The following is a 12,343-nucleotide window of genomic DNA, read 5'->3' on the forward strand; positions in this document are numbered from 1 at the left end:
CAATTTGCTGTCCACTGTCACCTCTTTGGTTTCTTTTGGCATTGCTGCATTCTGATTTTCAATATCTTCATTAATGATCTGGAAGATGCTGTGGATTGCACCCTCAGCAAGTTTGCGGATGACACTAAACTGGGAGGAGTGGTAGATATGCTGGAGGGTAGGTATAGGATACAGAGGGACCTAGACAAACTGGAGGATTCGGCCAAAAGAAATCTGATGAGGTTCAACAAGGACAAGTGCAGAGTCCTGCACTGAGGACGGAAGAATCCCATGCACCGCTACAGACTAGGGACCGAATGGCTAGGCAGCAGTTCTGCAGAGAAGGACCTAGGGGTGACAGTGGACGAGAAGCTGGAGTCAACAGTGTGCCCTTGTTGCCAAGAAGGCCAATGGCATTTTGGGGTGTATAAGGAGGGGCATTGCCAGCAGATGGAGGGACGTGATCGTTCCCCTCTATTCGACATTGGTGAGGCCTCATCTGGAGTACTGTGTCCAGTTTTGGGCCCCACACTACAAGAAGGATGTGGAAAAATTGGAGAGAGTCCAGCAAAGGGCAACAAAAATGATTCAGGATCTGGAACACATGACTTATGAGGAGAGGCTGAGGGAACTGGGATTGTTTAGTCTACGGAAGAGAAGAATGAGGGGGAGTTTGATAGCTGCTTTTAACTACCTGAAAGGTGGATCCAAAGAGGATGGATCTAGACTATTCTCAGTGATAGCAGATGACAGGACAAGGAGTAATGGTCTTAAGTTGCAGTGGTGGAGATTTAGGTTGGATATTAGGAAAAACTTTTTCACTAGGAGGGTGGTGAAACACTGGAATGCGTTACCTAGGGAGGTGGTGGAATACTGTTCCTTAGAAGTTTTTATGGTCAGGCTTGACAAAGCCCTGGCTGGGATAATTTAGTTGGGGATTGGTCCTGCTCTGGGCAGGGCGTTGGACTAGATGACCTCCAGAGGTCCCTTCCAACTCTGATATTCTATTATTCTATGATTTTCATCCTGTATATAAGCATGTATGTAATTGCCCTTATTCACATGGAACCTGGCATTTGCCCCGGAAGAATGTAATTTTGTTATTTTTCTGACCATATTCCAGGCTCTCTAAGGTCTCTTCAGAGTCTGTCTCCGGCTTGCTGGAATTTTTTCTGCAATTTAGTGTCAGAGTTTATTACTAGTTGCTCACTGTTCTCCAAGTTTATGGGTCAACATCTACATGTACTTTGAACAGTGTTGACACATGTTTGGCTGCATGTGTGTGTTCTCCCTGTGTGCTGTCCCAGCTCTGTGCAGACAGTTGGCACAGCAGACCTCAAGTGACCCACCCAATGACCACAAGATCCGTTAAGGTATGAAGGCACCCAGCCAGGTTTATTGTCAACGAAGCATGGTAGTAGTATTCCACAGACTCTACTGGACCACTAATACATGTATGCCTGCAACAATGGACTACCTCAGTGAACGGCAGGACTTTCCGTTCCTCCCTTGGCCAGACAAAAACACTCCCTTTAAAGCTTCATTTTGTACATCAATAAAAACAAGTTACATAATTGCTGCCCATTACCCTGTAGACGTTGGTTTATTTAAATATTTTTATTCATTACACTGTCATCCTGACCTCATCTCATTACCTTTGAGGGGTGTGTTTGTACTATACTTGGTATTGGGGTGTTTTGGTACCATCCTTCTGGAATGTGTTTGTGTGAGTGTTCTGTGCCTAGCACCGCTTAGAAATGTGCGTTTTTGCAATATTAGCCCTGTTCTTGCCAAATTCTGTGAGCAGGGCCTGCCTATAGCTCACAGCCTGATTTTACTTTATATCTGCAAAGTTTTGACCGCTACTTTAGCCCAGGCCTCAGGCCTCATACCAGGCCTCTCATACAAGAGCTTATGTCTCAGGCGCTCTTCCTACTACAAACAGTATTAAGAATAAGCATTTAGCCTCCGAAGAAAAGACTTAATAGAAAAACCGAGCTACAGCATATATTACCAGGAAGGCCAGAAAGCTGGGAAATTGGCCACAGATGACAGAGAGAAATTTATGGCCTGTTTGGAGGCTTATTATGCTGATATATTTCAGGCTTAATAGAACTGTTGATGTCACTGAGTTTTTCATGACCCACACTGTGAGAAAGGTTGCTACCATCTGGTTGTCATCTGGTGCTTTGGGCTCAAATGAGAGGAACATCATATTTGTTGGCTTGCTCTTGAGTCTTCAGGGAATACAAAGCTGCAGGACAAAACACCTGAGACCAATGGTAACACTCAGGCCACATATGAAAACAAACAAACAAACAAATAAAAAGCAGTAATGGGCCAAAAATATCAGAAAAGCAATATTTTGAGATAACATAGGTCAGAAGAAGATGACTGTCTAGATGGTCAATTAGACAGAATAACGACCATGATATAGGTCAACTGTTGGTTGGCACAGCAATGAAATGTGGAAAGTGTCGGAGGCTCAGCGTTTGAAATGACTTCTTGTCAGCCTTCATGCCGATTCCTGGGGAGTACAGAAGCATTTGGCCTCATTTCTTTGAGTCAACAAACTGTTAGTCCTGACTGTTACCCGGGGTTCTTTCAACCCAAAGCTCTTGGTAACTTTTACTCTGTGTGAGGTGGTGTCAAGAAATAAATCAGGGGAGACACGGCCATCCAACCAATAGATGGCTGGCACAGACAGGACAATGCAAAAGTGCTTTCACTTAAAGCTAAATTTTACTTCGTCTCAAGCACTTACACACGTCCACAAAAGGTTAGTAAAACACCCCCAACCCTTGATAATTACCAAAGCTGAGTATGGCTCTCCAGCAGCACAGCGGCAGGCTTCCGGTGGCCAAATCTTCCGTCTGCCGGTGAGGACTGCAAGATGTATCCAGAGGGAGAGTCCAAAAAGAGTCCAACTACCTCAAACTTTTTCCCCTTATTTATATATTAGACATGTCCCTTAAAGAAAACTTGTTACAAGCAGTTTCAGTGGTCCAGCAAAAGGTTCCTTCTGATTATTGATTAACCACGTGTGGGTATTCCAGTGTTTGTAGCTTTGAGGCCCCCAACAGACATTCCTGGGGCACATCCCGCTCTTCGAAAATGCATGTATCAGCTACTTCAACACAATTCTTCTCAGGAAGGACGGGGGGGTCAAGCCACCCTCTCTGTGGCACCCAAAGACCCCCCTCCCCTCCTGCCTTGGTTAAGCTAAGCCTGCTGACTTGGCTAATTTACAGCCTGCTGACTTGGCTGCTTTTAGCAGTAAGCCAGAGTGGTTTCAGGCACTTTACTGGTTTGCCAAAGTCTCCCTGTACAGTGACAACGGTTAATGTGTGTGCTATTCCTGAGGAAAGCATGTAACACACTATTGCAGTGGTAGAATAACTAAGTAAGGGAGCCATTGTGATTTCGAGATGGCTGATAAGCTTGTGAGTTAAAGAGTTTTTTTAGAGAGAAAGAGAGAGAGAGAGAGAGAGAGAGAGAGAGAGAGAAAAGTGCCTGTTTTGTTAGATTTAAGCTAATAATTTTTGGGCCTGATTCTTCACTGCCTATCACCTTGTACAGTTGTTTACACCTGTGCATAGCATGTGAAAAGCATGTTGCATGGGTATAAATGACTGTTCTGGATAGTAGACAATTGGTCTTTATATCTGTAGCACCACATCTTGAAATATCTTTCGCAAGCCAATTGAAAAGCATTCTTCTAGTTCAGTTACTATGGAATTCTTCCGAGTGCTACAATTACATTGTTTACAAGTTATCCTGTGGCTTTGTTTGAATTGTGGATCTTAGGCCGTTCCCTTAGTGTGGTTTTGGATAGATGTACTGTACCCTACAGCTGTTCATTAGACTAATAACACTCTTCACTCTGAAACCATTAATACTTAGTGAAGAAAAACACAAGTGCTGTGGAAATGGGGCCTATTTTGTAATTATAAAAATGATCAAGTGACTAATACCTTAATGGGGAAATATTTAATGATGCAGTTTTTATTTACGGCTTTACACTAAGTGCCCCTGCTCTCCAGATTTCTCAGCATTTCCATTATACCTTATTTTGAAGGGGTTAAGTTTTATCTGATCCTCAAATTGTTAGCCCAAGTTGGGTATTTTCCCTTTATGTTTATCTAAATGCCTTTAATTTTAAGGTGAGGAAAACATTATCTTTTTTGTGATTGTAAGTTTTGGAGAGAGGGTTGTTGTTGTTTTTAATTTTTTCCTCCAGCTTTTAGAGAAATATTATTGATCATTTGTCTATTGTGGTAGGGCCTAGAGATCCCAACAGAAATAGGGGTCCCATTGTGCTAGGAGTTGAACACAGAGTTAGTCCTTGCTCTGAAGAACACATAGTCTAGATGGACATGTCACAAAAGTATGCATTGTTCTCCCCATTTTATAGATGGGGAAGTGAGGCACTAGCCCATTAAGTGGCTTATCTAGTCACACCAGAAACCAAAAACTGAACCCATAACTCATCCATTTCAGTCTAGTGCCTTAACTTCAAGATTTTCCTTCCTCTCCTATAGTTCCTGAACTTTGAAATCAATAGGGCTCCATATAGACACAGGAGCCTGCCTCCACAAATCCAGTTGCAGGGTCAAATTATAACTTCCGTCAATAGCCATCTGTCTCAGCATGCAGTATATGCCATGAAAGCATCCCCACTCAAATAAATATATTTTTGGATTCCTAATGCTTGGTGATGGATGACTCAGTAGTCCAGGTTGCATGCTCTGGACAGTTAAGCTGGATTTGTGGCTGCTGTGCATCAGCAGAGCAGCACAAGGCAGCCAAAACATAATGGTGAACCTGGCCTTGAAATTCAGAGCACTAAAAATCAGTAGTGTTGGTAGATTTTTTTTCCTTGCTCTGTCACATGTAGGGTTTCTTTATGTTATTTCCCCTACTTTTTCCCATGGCCAAATCTTGAATCAACCTAGTTTTTCCCCAGTCCTTGAAATGACTTCAGTCAAACTCGAGCATGTGCTCACTGTTAAGCTTCACTGAATCCAGGCCTTTACTATGACTTCCAAGGAAACTGGAAACCAGACTACTATTCTGAAATGAATTTCAAGTCCTGGAAATAGAACTTGATTGCGTCATTAGCCACCCACCTAACTCCCACTGTGAAATATGCTGCCCTGCTCTGGAAATCTCAAAACATCACTGTAGAATACTGCAAAATTTTCTAAAGATGCAGTGAATAAACTATATAGTAAGTATTTTCACAGATCTAGGGCAATCAGTTATCATATCCTTGTAATAGATATTGTTCAGCAGAGCTGATCAAATTAGTCATTGCAAATAATTAATCTAAATTAATAATTTACCCTTATTTTCCATTGTCAAATTAATCTTCTACAGTTCATTCATTAGTCACAATTGTTAGAACAGTTTATGTGCACAAGTTTTATCTGATGGGTTGTGTCCACAAATAGTTCACTGCATCTGTTCTTTATTCATTATGGGTGAAATTCATACCTATGCAGCACAAGCCCTATGCCCTTCTCAAATTCCAGTTAAACCCAGAGAGCTGTGTGGTATGCGACTGGTCACCTAAATCACGTGACATTTTTTCTGGTCCACAGCTGAATGATTGCAACCTTTTAAACAGGGAAATAATGAATAGGAAATACTAGATGTTCAATTTCACAAACAAATGCCTTATTCACATACAAATATGGGTACACATATCAAGGACAGCCATTCCCCAACTATGCAAACAGACGCTCATTTGCACAAACTTGAATTTAAAAAGTGTACAAACATGGTTTAACAGCTGTTCAGAATTCAAAGGAATGTTAAATACCATTTTGCAGTATTCATCCAAACCTATTCAGAATAGCTGAAAGACTATTAATAATGAGGATTTTGAGAGGATGCACACATCCCCTGAATCTCATCATTGAAAAACTCTTATAATTATAGTATAGTCTGACCAGAATTAATACACATTTTCTTTTCATGCATCTCATAATTCAGACATTTTTGTGTCTATTAATTGAATTATTTACATGGTATTTTATCACCATTATTATTATTATTTGAACTACTGTAATGCCTAGGCACCCTGTCATCGACTAGGCCCTCCCTGTGTTAGGTGCTGTACAAACGCAGAACAAAAACATAGTCCCCTGGCTCACAATCTGAGTATGAGACAAGAGATGGGTACAGAAAGATGGGGGAGGATAAGGCAACAATGACCATATTGGTGGTCACAGCACACCAGTACCCTAATTGTTGTTGTGTAGGTTTCACAGCAAAGGAAAGGTTTAAGGAAGGATTTGAAGGTTGATAACAGGATTGCTTTGTAGATGTTTAGGGGAAGTGCCTCCCAAGGTTGAGGGACAACACGGAGAAAGGATGAAGATGCTTGTTTGAAATGTTACAATGCAGTTAATAACATGTTGTTATTACTTATTTGGTAAAGAAAATACCATATTTGATCGTTAATTGTGTCCAAGAATTTATAATTCTGTTATTTTCCTCTTTCATTTGCATATAAAGCTGAGTTGTAACTAGAATTGCAGTGGACCTCAGCATATGTAAATTATCAGGTTGATCTTGAGAGATGAGGGTGAAAAGCTGACTATGTCAAACTTTCCCTATGTCAGAGATATTGACAAAGTTAATTTTATGGGGCAAATGGAGGATTGGACTTGAACTCAGGAGACCTGGGCCCTGTTGCCCGCTCTTCTGCTGGCCTGCTAGGTGACCCTGGGCAAGTTACTTCACCTCTCTGTGCCTCAGTTTCCTCATAAAATGGGCACAGTGATAACTACCTCCTTTGTAAAGTGCTTTGAGATGAGCAGATGAAAAGCCCTATACAAGAGACAGATTGTCATAAATATAAAGGGAAGGGTAAACACCTTTAAATCCCTCCTGGCCAGAGGAAAAACCCTTTCACCTGTAAAGGGTTAAGAAGCTAGGATAACCTCTCTGGCACCTGACCAAAATGATCAATGAGGAGACAAGAGACTTTAAAAGCTGGAGCGGGGGAGAAACAAAGGTTCTCTCTGGCTGTGTGTTGCCTTTGCGGGGACCAGAGCAGGAATGCAGGTCAGAACTCCTGTAAAGGGTTAATAAACAATCTAGTTAGATATGCGTTAGATTCTGTTTTGTTTAAATGGCTGATAAAATAAGTTGTGCTGAATGGAATGTATATTCCTGTTTTTGTGTCTTTTTGTAACTTAAGGTTTTGCCTAGAGGGATTCTCTATGTTCTGAATCTGATTACCCTGTAATTTTGAATCTGATTACCCTCCTGATTTTACAGAGGTGATTCTTTTACCTTTTCTTCAATTAAAATTCTTCTTTTAAGAACCTGATTGCTTTTTCATTGTTCTTAAGATCCAAGGGTTTGGGTCTGTGTTCACCTACGCAAATTGGTGAGGATTTTTCTCAAGCCTTCCCCAGGAAAGGGGGTGTAGGGTTTGGGAGGATTTTGGGGGGAAAGACATTTCCAAGTGCGCTCTTTCCTTGTTATATTTGTTAGACGCTTGGTGGTGGCAGCAATAAAGTCCAGGGGCAAAAGGTAAAATAGTTTGTACCTTGGGGAAGTTTTAACTTAAGCTGGTAAAAATAGGCTATGGGGGGTTTTCATGCAGGTCCCCACCTCTGTACCCTAGAGTTCAGAGTGGGGAAGGAACCTTGACACAGGTATTAATAATAGTGTTTTTGTCTGTGTTGGAGATGAGCTTGGAGCTTTGGCTATTCCAGGTCTGAGGATGAGGCTCTGTCTGGGTCACACATTTAACAAAAGCTGAGACATAACCAGGTCTTCAGCAGTGTCAGAGATGGGAATGAAGCTTGGCCTATATGGGTGGCTGTCATGCAGCTTTGCGTATGTCAGAGGGAGGTGAATTTCAGTATATACCAAGAAGGGGGAAAGTACTCTGATTACATCAGAGGTTGTCATGAAGCTTTTCCTACATGGCAGATCTTGGAAATCCTCTGAGCTGGTCATGGACTATTGCCTGTCACTGAGCTGGATGGGATGGTATTTTTGCTATGTCAGAGTTGGGGATGGAATTCTAACTGTGTGAGAGGTGGGATGAAATGAGCACACCTGAGCTGGGCTTGGAGTTTTAGTGATGGCAGGGATGAGGGTGAAGCTAGGGCTGTTGTTTGCATTGTTAGAAATCAGACGGTGTCCCAGTTACGGCAATAATGTCAGTGAGTGTGATGGAGCATTGTCTCCATCAGGACTGGGAAGGAAGTGCTGTCTCTATCACTGATTGTCATGGAGGCTGAGCTATGTGGAAAATGAAGATGGAGCCCTGGCTCTGTCTAATGTTCTCATTTTGTCGAGAAGTCCCAATTGATCTAAGACCCTTCCCAGGTCTATCAGGAAGTGGCTCAGGGCCAACAGGCATATAAATCACTAACAGACCATTTTGAAACAGTCTTTAAGAACAGTGAGTAAGTTTATGCATGTTCTTCCCAGTAATGGAAAGGATTGTTAATTGAAATTTGACACATGATGTTATTCTAAAACCATTATAAGAAAGGCTTTGCAGCATTGTATAAAGTGAGAGGAAAAATTGATGATCTGAAATGAAAATATCTGTAATGAATATTCAGGATCAAGGTTATTTAATTTCTGTATGTCACTGTGTGTGTGTTGTGAGGGGAAAGCCGTCTGAGACATCAAAACTGTAGGGCTCATTTCTCAGTTACACAAAAGTCCCTTTACACCAGTCTGGCAGCAGGAACAGCCCCATGATGAACTCCCCCTGCTCAAAGGGTTTCCGCAGCAGTGTAGAGTATATAAGGGGCCTACATCAACTCACAGCATAGAGAGTGAGCAGAGACATGTCAGAGGCGTAGCCAGAACACCCTGCCCTACAGTTATTCTCTGACTCCCAGGAGCTATCAAAGTGGCACCTGCCAAACTCACTCAGTCAACCCACACGTCTAATAGGAAACAATACTTTGACAGGGAGCTGGTCAGGAAAGCTACAAAATTGACACAACCCCCTAAGCCGGTGTATGTTATCAGTTCAGTTGTGTTTCATTTCACAATTTGTTTGTATAGACTCTGATCCATTAGCACTACACATTGGCAGAGCACAGAAATTTGCCTCTGTGTCAGAACATACTTGGTGATGCAGTATCTGGAGGCTGGTTCCCTGGCAAAGCACAATAGCTATGTGTGGATTTCAGGTTTTCCTGTTGCTGAATGGGTTGGGAGATTATAAACGCTCCGATTAACTGGCACCACTACTGAAATGTTATGGATTTTCCTTTGCACTCTTCAAACCGGCAGGAATGTTATTTTGTTTCATTGAGTATAAAAATGTTATTCGCTACTAGCATAATAAATAAACAGAACCAGTACTGAACACCTACACATGTACTACATAGGTAAACATATGCATCAGTGCACACTGGACTTGCCGATGGAGATTTTCCATGATTGTTTTAAGATCACAAGGAAAGAATGAACTGATGAGAAGGGGGAGGAATCATACCAAGCATATGTCCTTGTGATTAGATTTCCATCTGTAGTTTCATACGGGGATGAGGGGACGGGACCCAGGGGGAGAAGGGGTGGTGGGGAAGGGAGTTAGCATCCCCACAATGGAAATATTGTGAGGGCGGATCTATATTTCTGCCCCTTCAGTTGTTCAATTGCATGTTGTGAGAACCAGTATTCCCTGTAAAGTGCACACATCGGGGAGGAGGGGTGCAGGGAGAAGGCGAGAACAGGACCCAGTGAGGCTGGAGAGGCCACCACAGTGCCCAGGATTGGGCAGGGGAGCAGGTAGGAAGCCAGATGATCAGGCTAGGGCCGGGAGCAGCTAATCCTGGTGGCCAGCGAGAGAGATGCAAACGGCCAGGACCTCCCTTCCCAGCCTGGAGCCATTGTGCCCCCCTCCACTGAGTCTCAGAAGCGCCCCTCACGCCCAACGCAGAGTGCCCACACCACTCCCCATCTTATGCCTCCAGTCCCCTCTCCCCCCGTTCACAGTGAGCTTCGGGTTTCATATCTGACCAATATATGTGGCGGAGGTGTGGTTTATATGTGTAATAATAGTGTAAGTATAGCCTAAAGCTTGCGCTGAATCCACTTAGGTGAAATAATTCACTCTTCCATTTCTCACACCTGAAAGGATACATGCAGAGAAATTTATTCGAGTATCCCAGTCCTGTACAAATGCACGTGTGTTTGCAAATCTGGACCCTGAATGACGCCAGTCACAAATACCCACTGACAAACAAAACGTTCTTGCATTTGACTGTTTGAGCAGAAGCAGTAGCAGTAGCCAGAGCTTGGGTTTCTTTCTTTGGTATTTTTGTTTGACTGTTTTGGGGGCAGAGGGAGGTGGGAAGGAAAGAGGCTGGCAAACTCAGAGGGTTGGGTTTACGCAGCACACTCCTTCTGTGGGCACACGTGGGAGCAAGAAGGAGCAAGCCCCGCCCCCTTTCACTCCTGCTCAGCTCAGACTCCAGCTGCAGCATAGAAAGCAAAGGTTAATCACCAGACACTCCCTGCTATGAGCAAGTAGGTGGGGAGGGGAAGGAGCTCTCCTCTGTGGCCAGAATAGCTGGCCAAATGCACAGAGGGAGTAAGCTACTCCTATAAGAGCAGTGAGATAGTTGATTCTTCCTCCAGAAAAATGGGGGAGCAGGGAAGCAATTACGACTGAGTGAGAATCAGTTCTCTGGGCTCTTCCTCAGGCAATGTACCTGCACATCGCCCCTCGCTCAGAGCAGATTGTTATGTTGTAAACTTGTCCCCTGCAAGAAAGACACCTTATTTTCACATAGACCAACACATATTATCTTTGTGGCAGAGTAGGAAGAGTGGAGGAAACAAGTGGAGAGGGATTTGGGTTGTGGCTAATAGTGGAAGTTAGTGGCACAAAGTGTTGTGGCCCCAACCTCTTCCAGCTTTAATGCACATCCAGGGACATTATACCTGGTCTACATTGTATTTTTCCAGGGCAGATGCAGGCTGTGACTGAAGTCCATTTAGTTAATTCAGTGTTCCAATAATTCGTTTGATTCTTCTCTCCTCCCACACACTTTATAAAATTAAAAACCCATCATACAGCTCCCTGAAAAACAGTGCTTAATTACAAGACATAATCAATTCAATACAGTTATTATTACTGCTTAAAATACCCTAACACATGCATAATGGAGTACTTAAACTACAAATAAATAATTATCCAGCACAAGAGAGGAATGAGAAATGTTCAACATACGCGTTTTGTTTTCCTCTAGCAGGATGACTGAAATGGTACATTATGGGAGATTTGTTTTACTTTCTACTGATTACAGGATGTGTCACTGCAATACAGACACACTTAGCTGGCCAGCCTTACAAATTGGGATAATAGAATGAGTTGATTGAGAGGCCCTGAAGTATACAAATAGATGTTGATATTTTTACTCTGCTGGGTTTGTAGCTGCTAATGAACTGAGCTGAATGTGGATAAAATATAAAACTAATGGAGTTTGGATTTTCAAAGCTCCTGACTATAAAGGAGTATTTATAAAGGAGATATTTTTAAAACATATAGATGGGTCTAACTTGAACCACTTTAATTGCAGCAGCTAATTTGCTATATCTGGTGCTCAAAGTGATCAGCGGCTCATACTGGTAAACCATGAATATTTTTTATTTTTTAAAGGATTTTTACAAGGAATAGGAAAAAATATTATGTCCAGAAAATAACAGGCCAGATCCTAATTGGTGGAACTCCAATGAGCTATGCCAATTTACACCAGTTGAGGATCCGGCCAAATAAAACAAAAAGGATCTGTACCTAAAACAAAATTACGTGAATGTAATGAACATAAGCAATATTGGACAAATTCTCGCCTACTGAACTCTGCATCATGGAGCCCACTGAAGCTCTGTGGTGCAACCTGCCATTGGGAACTGATCCAAAGCCAATCAATGGGATTATTTCCATTGACTTCAGTGGGCTTTGGATCAATCTGTTGGAGTGAAATAGCATCATGAGGGGGCTACCTTTTCTTTCCTCTTTGCCATCGCTGCAGAAGGTGAGAGCATGACTCCATCCAGTGCCTTTCGGGATTCTGTCCAAGAGGGCCACCAGACTGAAATGAAGCTGCTACCTGGGTAGAAGGCCCTCTACCCGCCCTTTGTTCCCACATATCTTGCCCTGGCAGGTCCATGGGGGTTGCTGCAGCTCCAGGGTTACAGTAGCCTCAGCAAAGGACAAAATACATGGGGGACCAATTTAGGATGTGGCACTGAGCTCATAAGCATTAACTCCCCTCCCCCATCAGCAGCTCCACAGGACCTGTGGAGCAGCCATGCTGAGCCCCTTCCTCAGCTTCAGCAAGGCTGGAGCAGAGTTTCCCTATCTAAC

This window comes from Lepidochelys kempii, chromosome 1 (genome assembly GCF_965140285.1).
Source record: "Lepidochelys kempii isolate rLepKem1 chromosome 1, rLepKem1.hap1, whole genome shotgun sequence".
In the NCBI taxonomy this organism is placed as follows: domain Eukaryota; kingdom Metazoa; phylum Chordata; order Testudines; family Cheloniidae; genus Lepidochelys; species Lepidochelys kempii.